Raw genomic sequence first — 20,266 nt, forward strand, 5'->3', positions numbered from 1 at the left:
ACCGCCCAATTTCCATAACTCCCCTATTATCTAAAGTTTTTGAACGTCTTCTAGCAAAACGTCTTAATAGGTTTGCTGAAGGTAATCATCTATTCCCTAGTTTCCAATTTGGTTTTCGTAAAGGCCTTGGAGCATGTGATGCCCTTCTTACAATCTCCAATGCTGTACAGAAATCCCTTGATTGTGATCGGGAAGTTCGTATGATTGGCCTTGATTTTAGTGCTGCCTTTGACCGTGTTAATCATGAGGCCCTTGTTTTCAAACTGAAACAGTTGGGAGTGGGTGGGTCGTTTCTTAGCATTATTATTGATTTTTTAAGTAACAGATCTTAAAGAGTTGTTGTTGATGGGCACCATAGTGATTATAGGAATGCGATTTCCGGTGTTCCACAGGGTAGTGTTCTTGGCCCATTACTTTTCATACTATATACACATGGCATGTGGTTTGGCCTAGAAAACAAGCTTGTTGCATATGCAGATGATGCTACTCTCTTTGCATCAATTCCATCCCCTGAATGTAGAGCTAGGGTTGGTGAATCCCTTAATAGAGATTTAGCTAGAATTAGTGCATGGTGCAAATTATGGGGTATGAAGTTGAATCCTAACAAAACTCAAAGTATGATTGTAAGTAGGTCAAGGACGGTGGTTCCTCAACATCCGGATCTCAGTATTGATAATGTTTCTTTAAATTTGTATGACTCTTTTAAAATTTTAGGTGTGATTCTCGACAGCAAATTTACTTTTGAGAAACACATTAGGTCTGTGTCTTCTTCAATTGCACAAAAAATAGGCTTATTGAGACAGTCTTTTAGAATTTTCGGTGATAAACCTATTCTGAAGAAGTGTTTTAATTCTTTCATTCTACCTTGTTTTGAGTATTGTTCTCCTGTCTGGTGTTCAGCTGCTGATTCTTATCTTAATTTGTTGGACTGACACTTGCGGTCTATTAAATTTCTTATTCCTGATCTAGATAGTAATCTTTGGCACCGTCGTTCAATTATTTCTTTATGCATGTTGCATAAGATTTTTCATAACTCTGACCATCCTTTACATTCAGATCTCCCTGGACAATACTATCCTGTTCGTAATACTTGGCAGGCAGTTAATTCTAATAGCCAGGCCTTCTCCATCATGAGGCTCAATATTACACAGTATTCTAGAAGTTTTATTCCAGCTGTTACCAAGTTATGAAATGATCTTCCTAATCGGGTAGTTGAACTTGTAGAACTTCAAAAGTTCAAAGTTGGAGCAAATGTTTTTATGTTGACCAGGCTGACATGAGTCTTTTTATAGTTTATATATGACATATCTGTTTTTGACGTTGTTAATAGTTTATATATCACATATTTATTTTGACGTTGTTACTGTTTTTAGAATTATTTATTGTTAATTTGTTCCCATCATTTATTTATTTCCTTATTTCCTTTCCTCACTGGGCTATTTTTCCCTATTGGAGCTCTTGGGCTTATGGCATCTTGCTTTTCCAACTAGGGTTGTAATTTAGCTAGTAATAATAATAATAATAATAATAATAATAATAATAATAATAATAATAATAACATATATGCAGTATATATATATATATATATATATATATATATATATATATATATATATATATATATATATATATAGATATATTCGTAATTATCTTGGACAATTAGTTAAGTTCAAATTTTGATAAGGAATGTTAACTTGTTTGATATATATATATATATATATATATATATATATATATATATATATATATATATATGTGTGTATATATATATATATATATATATATATATATATATATATATATATATATATGTATATATATATATATATATATATATATATATATATATATATATATATATATATATATATATATATATATATACACATACATAGAGTAATGTTGTAGAGTTCATTAGTAATCATTAGAGGGTCTTTTCCCGTTTTGTAGTTTCCTATTTCTAAAAAAGAAAAAAAAAAGGTTCGACACTGATTGACATTTTTGCTATGACTTGCTATGTAATTACTCTACTAACAGTTGTAACGAGTTAAAGAAGCAGTTGAACAATGTAACTATATATTTTCCCTGTTATTTATGGTCAAGTTAACCTTTCATGGTGAATGGAGTTTTGTAAGAAAGTCAGTCTGTAAAGTTCTGTCGAAGAAGTCCGTGTGCTTTACTTGAACACGAGCTGGAATGAGAAAGACGTAACATGGTGTCGAAAATTGGGTGGAATTCACGTTACCTGTTCCATCACTTTGGAGGTATCTAAAAGGGGGTTTGATCTGGCATATTTTTGGAAACTGGTGGCAAAGCAAAATTCAAAAATTTTCTTTGAAAATTGGTTAAATGGTTTAGGCGATAAGCTACTGGTGCTGTTTTCTTCATTTTATGTTTACTTTTCTAAAAGTTATTAACATAAGACTACTGTGACCTGACAAAAAGCTACAACAGTTGTTGCTGATAACATTAGTGGTACCAACATAAAGCATGTTCAAATATAGGCTATGGCTGGAGTAGCCTATATGAAACTTCGCTACCTGGTAATCTATTGGACGGGAGCTTGAGACCCGTTAATGCTCGATATTTTTTGGTATTTTTCGCAACTTATCCATCCTTGAGAGCTAAGTATGGGGTGGAGATTTGGAGTCATCAGCAGCCATTGTCTGGCCCTCCCTGGTCCTAGCTTGATAGGGATGAGACTTGGGAACTGATGATGAAGCCAGTGTATGGCCAGTCTTTGGGGTATTGTTCTGTTCATTTATCAAATGCTCGTACAGTATATTCTTGCTTTGTATGTTTATTTTATTCCATTTTGTTCTTTTCTCCATATTTAATACATGATTTTCCACTTTCAATACTATCTTGAATATTGAAAAAGTTACTTAATATAATAAAAATTTTATTTGGTTACACGAACATATGATTCTAATACATTGGTAAAGGTTGTCCAACTGAAAATACATACGAACGCTCATTATACATTTAAAGGTATTCTATAATAAATACTTGAAGTTTAAAAAGTATAAATAGATTATAAAAGTTAAAGATAGAGTAGGACTTAATGGTGTGGTAATAAGATTATAGGAAATGTGGGCTTTCTTGTGCTGATTTCAACTGAATGAAAGTTAAAATTAACGTTAAAATTTCATCAACAATTTAACTAAGTTACTGTCTTAATACAAAGAAAATGAAATTTAAACTTCCACCTTAGAAAACGGATCCTCACTTAGTAAGGCTGAACTATAATATTTTATGTATATGAAGTATACCAAAATAAATTAGGATACTTCACAGTCTATGGTAATTATTTTGAATAACTAAATTGTAGTTAAATTATCATTATAGAAATATTAATGGATTCTTCCCAGATTTATAATCATTACTAAGTCACTCTGTGACTGTGATTTCGTGATTTAAGTCTTCCAGATAGGCCGGAGTTTTCGTTCCTGGCGAGTCATGATCCCCCAAAAGTGTTATAAGACCATGAAAATAACTAATAAAGTAAGTTAGTATTTTAAATAGAATTAACTCTAGAGTAATCAATTAAAAAAAAAAACTTCCTGGCAAAAGACAGCAACGCTCAAATCAAAGACAGTACAGGGAAGACAGGAACGTTGCTTGGATTTCTATGAGCATTTGGCCTCTTTAGTAGGGCGCATCCGCAACAGGTGGCGCTGGGCTTGTTGTCTGTGCTTACTCAAGTCAGTGTTACCAGATAAAATAATTTCACCAGCGTTCTTTTCGAACTATGATGGGTGTTTTATATCATGCATGGTACATTATATATATGCTACACTATAAAAGAAAAATCTATCATTGGAAAAAAACTTACTCAAGGTTTTTCTATTTCTGTTTAAGCTCATTATTATTTTGTATTTCCAAACTTCTCAGGGGAATTAGTGATCTAATAATTTGGTAACACAAACTTAAGTCTACAAAACAATTGTAGCTTTACATCGAACTCGCCATACGTAAAACACAAAGCGTATGTTGAATATATGGCCCTTCAAGTATAAACTATTATTTAATGGTGCATTTTCCATCGTATTTATGAATGAAAAGTTAAAGTATGGTTGTATGTTGAATGTATATAGGATTATAACTGGCAGAATGTGTAATTTATCAAAGTCCGAGATTATACATTGAAACAGGGCGTAATATATGCTAAGGTCACTTCTTGAGGCCATTGTTTTACTAATGTAGCTGCAAACTCATGCCTTTAGAAACAAAGATCACATTAAATGCCGAAAAGATAAGAGCATCTTTTTCTGACCATATCTCTATATTGTACGAGAATATGTGACTTAAGAAGCCTGAGGAATTATTAGACCATCCACCTCTTATTCCCCCCCCCCCCAGTTTAGTCTTAAGCCCAGGTCCTATTTCAGATGCGTGTATTTCATATATTCTGTAAGTTATATTTGCATTACATACACATGAAATAAACAGCATAACCTTAACTTGCATTTTGTAAATGAACAAGCAACTAGTTATAGCCTATAAGTAGAAAAAAAAAGAATATAGGCACTCTAATGATCAATGTGACTTAATATAGATCTATGGAAAATCACTAGATGAATAATAATATACCAATTATTGTGTATCTTTTATGGTAACACATGAACCTTCCAAAATACCAAAACTCCACAGATTTTTTTTAGCTAATTAGTAGGGCGCGTCTGCAATAGATGGCGATGCTAAGACAACTTTTTTTTTTCTTTTAAGGAGGTGACGTCACCCGGTAACATAATTGTGTAGGATCCTTGGATTTGTTCGGAATTTGCTAAATTTGTAGTCATTTCAGTAAGGTCAGTATGTTATGACAGTGTTTACCATGTACGAGATGACTTCACGAAGTACTTTTGTTGGCAGATTTATAATGGAAGTTCGCTGGTGATTCAAGTGAGGATGAGTAAAATCTGGTTAGTTCATGGCTTTAGATATACCAAAGAGAGAAAATCCATGTTATTTTCAATTCTATACAGGAATTTTACACGTTCGAGGCACGCTTTGTCTGACTGCTGGATTTTTTTATACTAAAACATTATACCTCAAAACAATTAACATCAGCAATAAAGATTACTACAGGCCGTTGGGAATTTCAAGGTAACATTATATAATTATGTATTGTCCTTTATGGCCAACTAGTACTGCCTTTGTATATCAGCGTCCAGGTCCTTCCGTGTGGATTAAATGTGGACATCAACTATCCAAAACTTCCCCACCCCCTAACCTACAAGCCGTGTCTTTATCCACTTAACTAACGGGGGACCTAACTCCCCCCTGCTACCCACCTTACATTGTCGTGTTCTAAGTTTGTCGTAATCAAACATACAGGTGGCCGCTATCATACATACACCCCTAACTAGTTACTTTTACTTGTTTACTTGTTTTGGGGTTAAATCCAACACGCCTCTGAAGTCGAATGAACTTCTCGGGCGGGTCCGTATCAGTCATCTAACGAAACATTTTCATTGTAACTTACACAATTCTTTGAGTGTAGCATCTTCCAAATCATATGATCTTGTGAAAAGTAACGTCTTTAGTTTCTTCTTAAATTCAATTGCTCCCTTTAGGACCTTCATTTCAGTTGGCAGTTTATTTTAATGTCTATGTGCACAGTAGCTAAAAGCCCTTTCACCAAATGTACTGTTTGTTCTTGGTTCAGATAGTCTTATGTTTGTCACTCGTGTGTCTTATGGTAACATTTGTTTTTAGTTCTAGTTTGTTCAGGCATTCTTTTAGATATTTTGGTTCAGTATCTTAAACGTTAGTAAGAGTAGCTTGTATTAGATTCTCGCCTTTACCGGCAGCCAGTGTAATTTAATTAGTGCCGGGGTAAGTCTATCCCTATTGTGTAGTCCTTTTATTAATCTAGCAGCTCTGTTTTGTACTCTGAATTTTCTTCAGCTGATAATTTGATAAGCCATAGAACAGTGAGTTGCAGTAATCAATTCTTGAAAATATGTGGTGATTGAGTATGGCCATAGATTTTTCATTTAAGGATTTACTGATAAATGCTATGTTTTTAATATGATAGTTACAATTTCTTAACATATTATTTATATGTTCAGTCATTGTCAGTCTATCAATTTGGTCACAGCAACACATTTTACGCAATAATTTAAGTAACATGATCCCGTGTTATAATGAACTAAATGCACATATAGTATTATTGGAAGAGTAGGAGAAACAAGATGGGCTAAATATGATACTTTATTATCTTGCATGGTATTTTTTTTTTACACTTGCTATCTAGTGTTTTATCCATTTCTGGGTTATATTATAGTTTGAGGGAAAAACCTTGGCTAATAAGAACAATGCGTTTTTATTATAGTAAACTCAGATTTCTGTAAATATCCTTTATTTCCTTCGTAAATAAATATTTAGTTAGATATACCCTAATATAACTTATGGCAGTTGACCTGCGACAATTACTTGCCTATCAATCGATTAAAATGTGAAAACAATTTTAGGGTTTATGACCTTTGGGAGATGTGGTGTTATTACGCATGTGTAGGTTTCAGTTGCATTAATAAAGACCCACGGGGATGCTTTGCGCAGCACATCCATGTTCCGTTTGCCAGAACAGGAGCTGTGAAATTGTTTATTTTTGCTAATGAAGTAAGCCATGGTAGAACAAAAACCATCCGAGGTATATATGAATTGCCGGTAATTGTGATACTTTGATTTTCTTCGGTAAATATTGTGCTTTCAATGAATTTATTACCACTGCAGTTATACCATCCTCTTGTTATACTCCCCCTTCATGAAGAACTTTGGCTGGGTGAAAACAGAAAACAAAAAGTGATTACTGTAGTTACTATTATTGTGATTCGTAAAAGACCACAGAACATAACACGCCCCACCTAACCCAACCTAGTAGTTCCCAGGTCGCAGACCTAATCGAGGCAAGCTCCTTGGACCCTCCTTCCCCAGGTCACAGACCTAGCCAACAGGCAAGGCCCCTGGATCCCCCTACCTAGGTCACATAGTATGTACAAATTTAGAAACAGGAGCGTATACGTGTGGTTTGTAAAATGTAAACTAAAGTGAAATGTATAGACATTTCAGGGGAATGGATCCTAGTATTTTGTGGATTTTTTATGCACCCCAGAGAATAATGTATAGAGAAGAAAAGGTTAGTTTTACCATTATTCATCAATTCACCCGTAAAATTTTCCCACCCAAAAGCCCAGGTTGCCACTGGGTGAGGTGACTCCTATTACCGTGGGATATTAGGGTTTCTCTTATTAACTATTTACTTGCAATGTCAATACAATAATGGTCATTTTTGAAGGAAACGTGAGTTTTTCTATAAAATACTGCATTCCTTTATTTGTGAAGCTTTTTCTGTTTTTTTTTTTTTTTTTTTATTTATTTATTTATTTTTTTTTTTTTTCTATACCATAAAAATATATGGTTGGTGTATGTGGTGGGAAATGACAGTATCATGATTACTCATTGTTTATATCGCCTCCCTCAAATGGTTTTTGCGCCATCGTGACTCGCTTCGCTCATAAATAAACATTGTCCCACTAATCCCTAGTTCTCACAAAAAGTAGATGAAATTATAATGAATTTTGAAATTCATTAAAGTCCCATGTGGAAGACTACTTGCAACTGTAGTCGTGTGCTCTTAGCGGAATGGGAAAAGTCGCTTTTGTAAAAGAACTTCCAGGAACTTGTGCATAAATATTTTAAAAGCTCTTAATTGGCTCAAAAAGCCCGCTAATGATTACATCATACAAAAAACAAAAAACTGCCAAAATCAAAGGCAAACAATGCATGGGCAATAACTCTCTTACTCTCAAAGGTAAACTATGGCCTTAGAAATTAAAATAGGGTTCACATTTACTTCAAACGATATGAAAGTTATGCCCCAGCTCCGATTAGTCGTACCGAGAAAAAGGCCAAAATGATAAGCATTATTTCATATCTCATAATGAATTCGTTTCACTAGAAATGAAATTATCATATATTAACCATGATTCCCTAGGGTTTTAATGGCCAGTGTAGTAACGTCCCTGACTGACGACCGCCAGACTGAGGTTTCAGTCCCTCTCAAACTTGTTAGTTTCTTTGGTTCTACCTCACCATCCTTGTGAGCTAAGGATGTGGGTTTTGGGGGAGCCTATAGGTTATCTTCCGAGTCATCAGCAGCCATTGCCTGGCTGTCCATGGTCCTAGCTTTGGTGGAGAAGGGGCATGGCGCCGATCACACGTATATATGGCGAGTCTCTAGGGCATTGTCCTACTCGATAGGGCAATGACACTGTTCCTTGCCCCTGCCATTCATGAGTGACCTTTTAACCTTTAAACAAAGATATGATACTCGTAATACTACCCAAATAATGTTGAATAAGCATTACATGGCCCCACTCTAAACTATAACTATGACTACCCATTAGGAAATCGTTTGTTCCTACATTTACACATATCGTTTGTCCTATAAATTAGAGAAGTAATACCTTGAGATGAGATTGTCCTAACATACAAGAAATTTGAGATACAAGGAGAGTTCCGAGCAAAATTTTTTCCTGGGATATGAGGTAGTTCCCTGTGCGGCCGCCAGTTAGCCGAATGTGCGAGAGGCTGCTCACCAGGACAGCATCGCTCGGTCTTTCCCATTGGATCTTCGTTGCGTAAAGTTATCTCCAAGCATCGGCTGTAGTGTTTGCTTTTATTGTGTTTTTGTGTTAATCAGTGCATAATTAAATAAATAAGCAATGGGTCCAAAGTAAGCGAGTGCAAACAAGGGTTTTTAAACATAAAACTTACTCGCTGGTTATATAAGAATGGCTATAGTCCCTTGGACGCTCCGCAGAAATTCAAAATCTCGTGGCAATCGCAGATATGCCAGGTGTACACTAGCGACCTGGCGGTAGACAGGCCGAACTATTCCAACCAATTCAGACCTTCCCTGCGCTCTTGCGAGCAAGAAGTATTGGAATTCACTCGTGATTAACCAGGATTTTAGAAGTATTTTGGTGATGTACACCTAATTTTCGGGTTCTGGCATTCGCCTATTTGTTAGTTTGATCTGTGATCTCGTGTTTATAACTTGAAAGGTAGGGTTAGAAATTTTTCAACCTATCTTAAACCTAACGAAAGCATAATGGCAGGATGTAAACATCTCGTCCATTGATGACGTCACAGCCTTATGACGTAAGTTAAAAGTCTGACTTGCCTTTTTACAAAGAATGATAAGTGAATACTTTCTTATGAAGTATTAAGTTATAAATCAAGTTAAAGGATTTTGTTATTTTAAGAAAATTTTTGTCCTTTTAAGAGGTTTTCTTTGGATAATCCTCGATCTGTTTTCAAAGAGTAACTAGCGTTCAGTTTATTTATGTTACGCAGTTTTCAGTATCGTTACGATATTTTGATTTTTCTTTGTCTCGATTTTTATGAATAGTACATTTTTCTACAGACTCAAGTTTTTATGTAGTACTAGATTAAAGGAACATATTATTCCGCAATTAATTGGTTATTTCAGTATTTTTCTTTAGTCAAAGATTAAAGGAAGTTACGGTTCAATTAATGTATATACGACGTAGTATTCTTGACAATCGATGTAGCTTACGATTCTGTGTTTCGTTGTTTACTTGTTGGTTTTTGGAATACTAAAATTGTTCGTATAGTAATTGTAGATGTTCCAATGGTTACGGGTGATAATACGCCTTTTATTGGAACCCCTTAATATAAGGGTTTGTTTTGATTTATAGAGATATTTTTGTCATATCTATTAAGGTAATGTTTTATATTTAATATTTTGTTGCATTTATATGGGATTCAGTGACTTTTGCATTCCCATTCAAACCATTGACAGAATAGCAAGTCTCTCTCTCGGGGGTCATTTTGTTTGAGAGTGTATACTTTGGTTTTAAATAATTGTGAAAATATAATTTTTACCAAAGAGTAAAATGCAAATTTTTAGTGCTAAATTAGTACAGTGAATTTTATTCAATTCATTCGAGAGTGCTTCTGTTCGGACCTGTTATTATCCTAGCCTTAGACCTCTCTCAAGCTCCTGGACCGAGGGGAGAAGTTAAGTCGAACGGCGAAAGGAATCGAGAGGCATAGCCTGGCGTTTACCGTCTTGTAAGACCTGAACAGAAGTCCCCTCGAGCGTTTTCTGTAGATCCCCAGAACGCTCACCCTCGCTATAGGTAAAGCGAGGTAAAAGTGTTTTCTAACATTAAGCGAGGACGCGCTTCAGGCGCGGCTGAAAACAAAATTAGAATCATTCTTCGTGTGTTACGATTCTTGCAGCGCGGACATGGTGCCGCCGCTTCCACCAGATGGGTGTTCGTCTCCCGACAGTGGGGAGCGCTATGGAATCGACGAAGAAGGCGGGTTCGTGTTTCAAAATGCTGCATACGTGTCGCCCAAGATTGATTCTCATTGGTCTTTGCTGTTAAACATGAAAAAGCAACTACCTTCGTTTATGCAGTCTTATCAGTCTGCCGTTGGCAGTGCGATTGGGTGTCCACGATTCAGGTTTTGACGCGGTGTTGCACAGGCGACCTGCCTATTCCGGTGATGACTCATTGTCGCAATGGCGGCCTACCAGCCGCAATGTTCAACGGTGGGAGAAGGTGGATGCATTGCTTCGAGTACCTGCTTCTCAACACCAACTGACCGCTCATAGCGCCGTGTGTCAGTCTATCCTGGCGCCACGACGATCGCCAGGCAGCAGAGCATGCTACCAAGCGACATGACAGACAGCAGCGTCAGTCAGACGCTGTAGCGGGGCGGAGCGGTAGCGGGCCGGAGCGACAGCGTCAGTGCAGACTCTTCGCTACCTATGACAATAGACTTTGATGTCTACGTGACCATGAACGTCTAGCGTTGGGACATTGTTGCGCCAGGCGCTAGATTAAGAAATAAATCTTAACTAGAAAGATATTATATTCTCGGACCAAGGCCTGCTGGGCTAATTCTTGGTTGGGAGAGCTAGAATTAAAACCTCTAAGCATTGAGGTCAGAATTCAGAATCCTAAGGAGTGGACTCCTAGGAATCAAGACTTCTCTACCTAGGATAGAGTCTTGTAGGAGGAAGGGAGTGACCTTCAGAAACTCATGAGAGTTTGTCTGAAGAGTTTCCCTTTTATTTTATACCTGCTGCTCCTCGTTCCGACTTCAGAGTTTTTCGCTAGTTGCGTTGAAGGTGTGTCTATTTATTTTATTATTATTACTAGCCAGGCTACAACCCTAGTTGAGACAGCAAGATGCTTTAACACAAAGTGCTCCAATAGGGAAAGATGTCTCAGTAAGGAAATAAGAAAATAAACAAATTAACATTAAATGGTTCTCAGAAGAGTAACAGTGTAAAGAGACAGTGCTGATAGGTCAGTGCAATAACGCGTCCTCAATGCAGCATAACGAACCTAACTGTAGAGTTGGTGCAGCAGCGCCTGCAGCTGCAACAGCAGGAAGTGCATTAAGGCCTTTATGAGAATAGAGCGTATGAGTATATCTCCCACAACGGGCAGATCTTTTATGATTTAATGTATTATAGTTAAAAACGCTATTGTTCAGTGACTCTTAAACATAGTACAGTGCACTGGAGGATGTGTTTGTTCGTGTCCGTCTTGCTTTTAGCCCGACACCTCTTCCTTACTTCCCAACCCCTGGGAGAAGGAATGTCGAAAGGCTGAGGTATATCGCGGACCTTGTGCGCTAAACCTATGTTCCACCGAGCGATCCTGTCGATGCATTCCAAGACATTCCCTCTCCGCTTTGGAATGACGAAGTGAAGATGTTTTCTTCGCCTACGATTGACGAACTTTGACATCACAACCATGTAACGTAGTCTCTTAAGAAGAGTGAAGTTTGAATGTCTTGAAGCGATCAGTTCGTCATCGCTATGGTATCACGGATCTTGTGACATTTTTCTGCGTAATAGGACGCAGTTCCCTGATGAGGATGGCGTTTTAAGTTTTCCCTTTCTGCTAGACTAGGAAGTTACTCGTCCTGAACGCACGCGAACAGGACTTACCCTCACAGCAGGCGTGTCGCGATGCTTAAGCTGGAAGAAATCTAGCGTGTTTTCTTCCACGAGAGAAGCGGAAGTCAGACAAGTCGCATACAAACCTAACTCTTCCTCTGGAATCTTACGCACTTTCCGGGAAGAAAGAGTTTGTCCTCGTCGAAGGACGCAAAACCTAGACTTGGTAGACACCAACCAATACGCCCAAGGCCTTTCATGAGTTGTATGTTTCCTGATAACCTATCCTGCAGTAACTAATGTTCGCCGGAGGTTTTCTTTTCGGAAGAAGGCGATGTGTCTGCACCGAAAATCGTGTAAGACACGTAGTTCGAGGGAAAAGGTGCTCAGTTTACTTCTGTTCACGCTTCTTCTCCTCCCCCAGATTGGGGGAATGTCTAGTACTTTCCTCTGGAGACTATCGACTACTGTTGATGATATCTTACAGCATTAGATACTTTCAGGTCGCGCACAAGGTGCGCTGGAAATGTCATAAGGACTTTCCCAGGTCGGTCACGGGACTATGGTTGATGATATCTTACAGCGATCGCTCACGGCGGAGTTGGCGCACACGGTGCCCCGCAAGTGTATGTTATGTCTGAGCTAAAAGTGGTCAATTTCATCTTATTTTGGCGCTTACGATTTTCGGGGAGAAAAGTTCTCCTTAAAGAATCTAAGGACAACCATAGACCAAGAAAACGGTCTTCCGATAGTATCAGACAGCGTAGTTCTCTGATGCTCAGCAACGCTTCCTCGCAGAGATCATCTCGTGTTACGGAAAGCGTTAAAGCAGACGCATGTGGCAGTCTGGTCTCTCCTTTATGGCAGACGCCAGTCTGGTCTCTCCCTCGCGCAGACGCAAACGCAGACGCCAGTCTGGTCTCTCCCTCGCGCAGGCGCAAACGCAGACGCCAGTCTGGTCTCTCCCTCGCGCAAACGCAGACGCCAGTCTGGTCTCTCCCTCGCGCAGACGCAAACGCAGACGCCAGTCTGGTCTCTCCCTCGCGCAGACGCAAACGCAGACGCCAGTCTGGTCTCTCCCTCGCGCAGACGCAAACGCAGACGCCAGTCTGGTCTCTCCCTCGCGCAGACGCAGACGCCAGTCTGGTCTCTCCCTCGCGCAGACGCAGACGCCAGTCTGGTCTCTCCCTCGCGCAGACGCAGACGCCAGTCTGGTCTCTCCCTCGCGCAGACGCAGACGCCAGTCTGGTCTCTCCCTCGCGCAGACGCAAACGCAGACGCCAGTCTGGTCTCTCCCTCGCGCAGACGCAAACGCAGACGCCAGTCTGGTCTCTCCCTCGCGCAGACGCAAACGCAGACGCCAGTCTGGTCTCTCCCTCGCGCAGACGCAAACGCAGACGCCAGTCTGGTCTCTCCCTCGCGCAGACGCAAACGCAGACGCCAGTCTGGTCTCTCCCTCGCGCAGACGCAAACGCAGACGCCAGTCTGGTCTCTCCCTCGCGCAGACGCAAACGCAGACGCCAGTCTGGTCTCTCCCTCGCGCAGACGTAAACGCAGACGCCAGTCTGGTCTCTCCCTCACGCAGTCGCAGACGCAGACACAGACGCCAGTCTGGTCGTATGCTGGACTCTGACAGTCAAGGTTGATCCTTTCAACAAGTTGTCTCACCTTCGTGTTCTGCGGGACACGCGACTACCGCTCATGCGGACGCATGCTACACGCGGACAGCTCTCAGCAAACGGATCAATCTGAAATCCCACTGCAACCTAGACGCATGTGTTAGCCTGGACATATGCTGGATAAGGTCAGTCAGGATTTTCACTGCGTCATGATAGACAAACAGTTGCTTCTTTGCGCCGCTGACCGGACGCAATGCTGTCGCCTCCTCACGGCACGCTGTAGATTTGCAACAGGCGGGACGCACACAGCGCGCTGTATCCTCATGGCAAGGTGAACGCATACAGCACGCTGATACCTTACGGCAATGCAAACACATGCGGCAATCTGGTCGCATGCTAGACACATAGTCAAGTCTTTTTCTCACAGCAGTATAGACAGATTGTTGTCTCTCCTTTGCGTCTCTCTGGCCACGCAGCTAACGCTCCCTCGCGTCAAGCTTTTGGCTTAAAGTATGTTGAACACTCGCTGGTTACACGCGATCAGGTCTTAACCTCACAGCATGAGGTTCACGTTGTTGATGCTACTTTTTAACAATCCTAGCTTCGATATCGGTTTCTTGCGACCGATCTGGATGCGTTTTGGGAGGCGGTATAGATCTTGACACTCTTACGGCATGTTGAGTATATGCAGCATGCTGGAACCATACTGGACTCATGCTGGGCCCATGCTGGATGCATGCTGGAAGCATGCCATCAGACAGTTTCCCTGTGTCAGGATCGCGAACGTCTTATTTTAAACCATAAAGCTTTAGGTCTTGCTGCCTCCAGTATTTCGGAAAACCCCTAAGATCTAGAGGGTTGTTCGAAGGAGGCAGCTGAGGCTATCGCTTGTTATTATTATTATTATTATTACTATCCAAGCTACAACCCTAATTGGAAAAGCAAGATGCTATAAGCCCAGGGGCTCCAATAGGGAAAAATAACCCAGTGAGGAAAGGAAATAAGGAAATAAATAACTGAAGAGAACAAATTAACAATAAATCATTCTAAAAAAAGTAACAACGTCATAACAGATATGTCATATATAAACTACTAACAACGTCAAAAACAAATATGTCATATACTGTATAAACTATAAAAAGACTCTTGTCCGCCTGGTCAACAAAAAAGCATTTGCTCCCACTTTGAACTTTTGAAGTTCTACTGATTCAACAACCCGATTAGGAAGATCATTCCACAACTTGGTAACAGCTGGAATAAAACTTCTAGAGTACTGCGTAGTATTGAGTCTTATGATGGAAAAGGCTTGGCTATTAGAATTAACTGCCTGCCTAGTATTACGAACAGGATAGAATTGTCCAGGGAGATCTGAATGTAAAGGATGGTCAGAGTTATGAAAAATCTTATGCAACATGCATAATGAACTAATTGAACGACGGTGCCAGAGATTAATATCTAGATCAGGAATAAGAAATTTAATAGACCGTAAGTTTCTGTCCAACAAATTAAGATGAGAATCAGCAGCTGAAGACCAGACAGGAGAACAATACTCAAAACAAGGTAGAATAAAAGAATTAAAACACTTCTTCAGAATAGATTGATCATCGAATATCTTAAAAGACTTTCTCAGTAAGCCAATTTTTTGTGCAATTGAAGAAGACACAGACCTTATATGTTTCTCAAAAGTAAATTTGCTATCGAGAAACACACCTAAAATTTTGAAAGAGTCATACAAATTTAAAGAAACATTATCAATACTGAGATCCGGATGTTGAGGAGCCACTGTCCTTGACCTACTTACAATCATACTTCGAGTTTTGTTAGGATTCAACTTCATACCCCATAACTTGCACCATGCACTAATTTTAGCTAAATCTCTATTAAGGGATTCACCAACCCCAGATCTACATTCAGGGGATGGAATTGATGCAAAGAGAGTAGCATCATCTGCATATGCAACAAGCTTATTTTCTAGGCCAAACCACATGTCATGTGTATATAGTATGAAAAGTACAAAGGACTTTTACCTCAAGGTTTTGCAGCCCATATAGGAGGTTTTTTTGAGTGGTGTAGAGCTAAAGCAGTCTCTTCATTTAGTAACTCTAAAACACAAGTGGCCTATTTCTTCTTAGACCTTAGAAGAAAGCACATTTTTTCCTCCTCGACCATCAAGGGGTACAGGAGTATGCGGGCAGCTGTCTTCAGACGCAGGAGATTGGATCTATCAAATAAAGACCCTCTAGATCTTCTCAGATCATTTCGTTTGAGATGACTAAGAAGCGTCAGCAAGATTCGCCAGCCTGGAAGTTAGAGGTTGTTTCTGAAATTCCGCGGTAGTGACAGATTTGAGCCTTTACACTCGACCTTTTTTTTTTTTTTTTTTTTTTTTTAAGATCTGACTTTGAAGACTTTTCTTAGTAAGTCTGGCAACTGTTGAGAGTCAGTGAAGTTCACTCTTTTAGCAAGAACATGTACTTCAGAAACGGATAAGCCATATGCTCTTTGCACTTGAATTCTTGGTCGTAAACAAACGTCCTTCTCATCTATGGCCTAAATCTTTCGAGATCACTATTCTCTCGGATATGGTTTGTGAAGAGTTGAGAGTTTTTTGTCTGGTTAAAACGATCAAGTTTTATCAGGACAGGACTAAAGGAGTTAAGAGGCTATTCAGAGGCTCTTTGGTGCGCAGTCAAGAAGCCTACGCTACTTATGTCTAAAACGCCCTATCATTTCTTATAGACATAAATTACAAAGGCTCACTCACACTGTGGTAAGACGGACCTTAAGCTGTCGAAAGAATAAAAGACTCATGAAGTTAGAGCTGTGGGAGTTTCTGTAACTTTTAAACAAAACTGTTCTCTGCAAAGCATCGTGCATACAGCCTTTTGAAGGGGTAATCCTGTATTCGCCTTGCATTACTTATACCGTATCCAGTCTCTTTGTGAGGACTGTTACGTTTTGGGATCATTCGTAACGAGTGCAGTAGTTGGTGAAACATCCACCACTACATTTCCCTAAATTCTTAGTACCCCTGTTCTCCTCTTGGAACTTTTATATATGTTTTTATGATTGTACGTGAAGATTGGTCGGCAATCTTCCGTAATCTTTGATTTAGTCAGGTGGTCATTTTGTTCCTAGAGAGTGCCCGGAACAAGGGTATTAGTTGAGGTCCTGTCAAGTTATAGGTTATTGCACTGTTTGACAGCTCCTAGAGATCTTCAGCCCCCTGGGTGGACTGCTGGATCTCGTAAGGATAGCAGACAGAATGAGACAGAGAACCATTGAAGTCAGCTTCCTTATCAGGTACGAACCTCTTAAGTGGTTATATTTACCTCTTAAGTGAATTTCCAATTATGTTGCTGTCTCTGACCTGCCACCAAGGGTGTCAATCAGCCTTTCTTATATAACTAGCGGGTAAGTTTTATGTTTAAAAATTATATTTTCATAATAAAATAAATTTTTGAGCATACATACCCGCTGGTTATATAAGTTATAATCCCACCCTCCTCCCCTCTAGAGACCAAGGGGCATGGAAGGTCTGAATTGGTTGGAATAGTTCGGCCTGTCTATCGCCAGGGCGCTACTGTACACCTGGCATATCTGCAATTGCCACGAGATTTTGAATTTCTGCGGAGCGTCCAAGGGACTATAGCCATTCTTATATAACCAGCGGGTAAGTATGTTCAAAAATTTATTTTATGAAAATATCATATTGAAAAGAAAAAGCGTACGATGACAATGGAGATGAAGCATGAAAAAATAGAAAAACAGAATGGCGTAACAGTGACTGAGCTGGTGCGCCAATATAAGAGGAGTACATCGACTATATGTACCATCCTCAAGCAGAAGGATGCTATAAAGAGCACCAAGCCTTCCAAAGGAGTAACCATCCTTTCCAAGCTGCGTAGTGATATTCACGACGAGATGGAGAGGCCTATCTTTTATTATAGATAAAGGAGAAACAGTTGGCGGGAGATAGCGTGACCAGGACGATCATATGCGAGAAGGCCAGTAGAATCTATGATGACTTTAAAGGGAAGCAAGCAGCCGAGAGAGGGTAGACTTCGACGCCAGTGGAAACCTTCAAAGCCAGTCGGGGCTGGCTGGATAATTTAAAAAAACGGACTGGGATACATTTGGTTGTGAGGCATGGGGAAGCAGCAAGTTCCGACTCGAAAGCCGCGGAGGATTTAGTCACAACCTTTGCCTTGGTTATCCCCCCGACATGGCTTCATCCCCCAACAAGTCTTCAACTGCAATGAAACTGGCCTTTTTTTGGAGGAAAATTCCCAGGAGGATTTTCATGACGGCAGAGGAAAAGACTACCGGGCCATAAACTCATGAAGGACCGGTTAACTCTAGCCTTGTGTGCTAATGCCAGCGGTGACTGTAAGGTCAAGCCACTGCTGGTGTACCACTCTGAAAACCCATGTGCTTTCAAGAGCTAAAGGATCTTGAAAGAAAAACTCAAGTGATGTGGCGCGCTAATTCTAAGGTTTGGGTTACTCGGCATTTTTTCACCGAATGGGTTAATCTGTGCTTTGGTCCGGCAGTCAAAAAATATTTGGCGGAGAAAAACCTGCCAATGAAATGTCTCCTGGTCCTCGACAATGCTCCTGGTCACCCTCCTGGTCTTGAAGAGAACATTCTTGATGAGTTCAGGTTCATCAAGGTCCTTTATCTCCTGGCCAACACCATGCCACTCCTCCAGCCCATGGACCAACAAGTTATTTCCAACTTCAAAAACTGTACACGAAGCATTTATTCAAAAAATGCTTCGATGTCACATACAACACCAATCTCACCCTTCGTGAATTTTGGAGGGAACATTTCAATATCGTCCATTGCTTGAAAATGATTAACGATGCATGGCAGGTTGTCACAAGACAAACTCTTAATTCAACATGGAAGAAATTGTGGCCAACTTCCGTCGCTGAGAGGGACTTTGAAGGGTTCGATACGACAGACCCTGATTACCTCGAACCTATTGTGATGGATGAAATTCTGTCTTTCGGAAAGTCCATGGGGCTGGAGGTAGACGAGGCAGAAGTGAGCGACCTTGTCGAGGAGCATCAGGAAGAGCTCATGATACAGGAATTAAGAGCTCCAGGAGATGCAGTATTTGGAGGTGTTGCAGGAGCTCAGTAGCAAGGAGGTGGTGGAAGACGAGGGCTGCCTTTCTACGGCAGAAATCAGACATATTAGTGAAGTGGCAGGAGTTTTCTAATTTTATGGAAAAGGGTCACCCGGACAAGTTGGCGTGTGGTCGTGCATTAGCCTATTGTGACGACACTTGTGTGCGTCATTTTCACAACATTTTGAAGGGGAGACAAAAGCAAACATGCCTAGATAGGTTCCTTTTAAAAAGGCTGTCAAAAACTGGAAGGTGAAAGTGAGGCAAAAAGAGCCAAGCCGCAAGAAGAAAAGTAAAAGATGAAAATGAAAACAAAATTAGAATTAAGTTTAGTGTAACGTAAGATAAACATTTTATTTTTAAGTGTGTGTGTACAGTAAGCTAATTTCTTTTAAGGTGAATAAAGTTACTAATTTCATTCAAGTTGAATTTAAAGTTAAGGTTATGTTACGTAATGTTGCCGTCAAGTCTCTCACCTCCCCTTCCTCTTTCCCTCCTCCTCCTCCGCACACACCGCCGTTATCCGCTACCGTCTGTCTTGAAGGTAAGAACTCCATAGTAATGTTACATTTCATTGAGCATCATAACCAGTTCATAGCTATTTGTTATTTTTTTAGCGTTGAATGTTGATTACAACAATTAAAAACATGTTTTTTCATTGTAATAAACTATTTTTAGGGATATTTTCTGAAGTTGGGAACAGATTAATTTTTTTTTGTTAGTTATTTTATATGGGAAAAATTCGTGAGAGATACGAGCAAATTGAAATATGAGCTCGGTCCCGGGACGGATCAAACTTGTATCTCAAGGTATTACTGTAACTGAAGCACGAGCTGGAATGGCAATTGAAATCATTAAGGTAGTTACAGTAGTAACAATACTTAGATGAGTATGAACCTCAGACCTACCTGAGTCAAGCTATTTTTGTCTTTTGTAATGTGGTTAGAGAATGTGTTGCTACCATGGTCCTTATATTATTTACTGTCACTGTTGGAACTGTTTGTTACTTTGGTTTGTTATAATTTTTTGTATCGGCGGAAGTGCCCTAAGAGGTATTGCAAGGGAAAATTTTCCTATTTAAGGAATCTTATTGTGTCGTGTACTTTTGTGAGGTTAATTAGAGCATGGGCCCTCTGTAACGTATTCTTCCTATATACCAGAAGCTGGTGGCAAAACCCTGCCGGGATCGAGCACACGAACATTCGTGAGGGGAGTTCAGTATGGTTAGGCCATATTATTTTCGGCCTTGAACCTAATAGTCCATCATGAAGTTTGTCGTAGGACATGTACAGTATGCCGAAGAAATTTCTAGGCCCCAGGTGATGAGTGAACTGTAACACGTCTGACGCATTGTGACTACATAAACTATCATTAACCCTTTAGAAGCATGTATACAAGAAGCATTCAAAATGCACGATAACCCGGTTCCCCCATAAAGAAAAGCACTGTATCAACTGTAAACTCCTGAATCACTGCTTGAAAGTGCTCTTTAACAATAGCCAATATGCTTGAATTTTCATAGTTGTAACTCGCACGAAACATTCATATATTTACATT

General features: G+C 39.7%; 1 long non-coding RNA gene across 1 annotated transcript in view; it reads left to right on the forward strand.

Annotated features, from left to right (window-relative positions):
- The first annotated feature begins 4,820 nt into the window (after positions 1-4,820).
- Positions 4,821-20,266, forward strand: part of LOC137650689 (uncharacterized) — a 40,025-nt gene continuing 24,579 nt past the window's right edge. The window contains exon 1 of the long non-coding RNA XR_011046054.1: positions 4,821-4,925. This is a non-coding gene — a long non-coding RNA (uncharacterized lncRNA). The remainder of the gene's footprint in view (positions 4,926-20,266) is intronic.

This window comes from Palaemon carinicauda, chromosome 12 (genome assembly GCF_036898095.1).
Source record: "Palaemon carinicauda isolate YSFRI2023 chromosome 12, ASM3689809v2, whole genome shotgun sequence".
Lineage (NCBI taxonomy): Eukaryota > Metazoa > Arthropoda > Malacostraca > Decapoda > Palaemonidae > Palaemon > Palaemon carinicauda.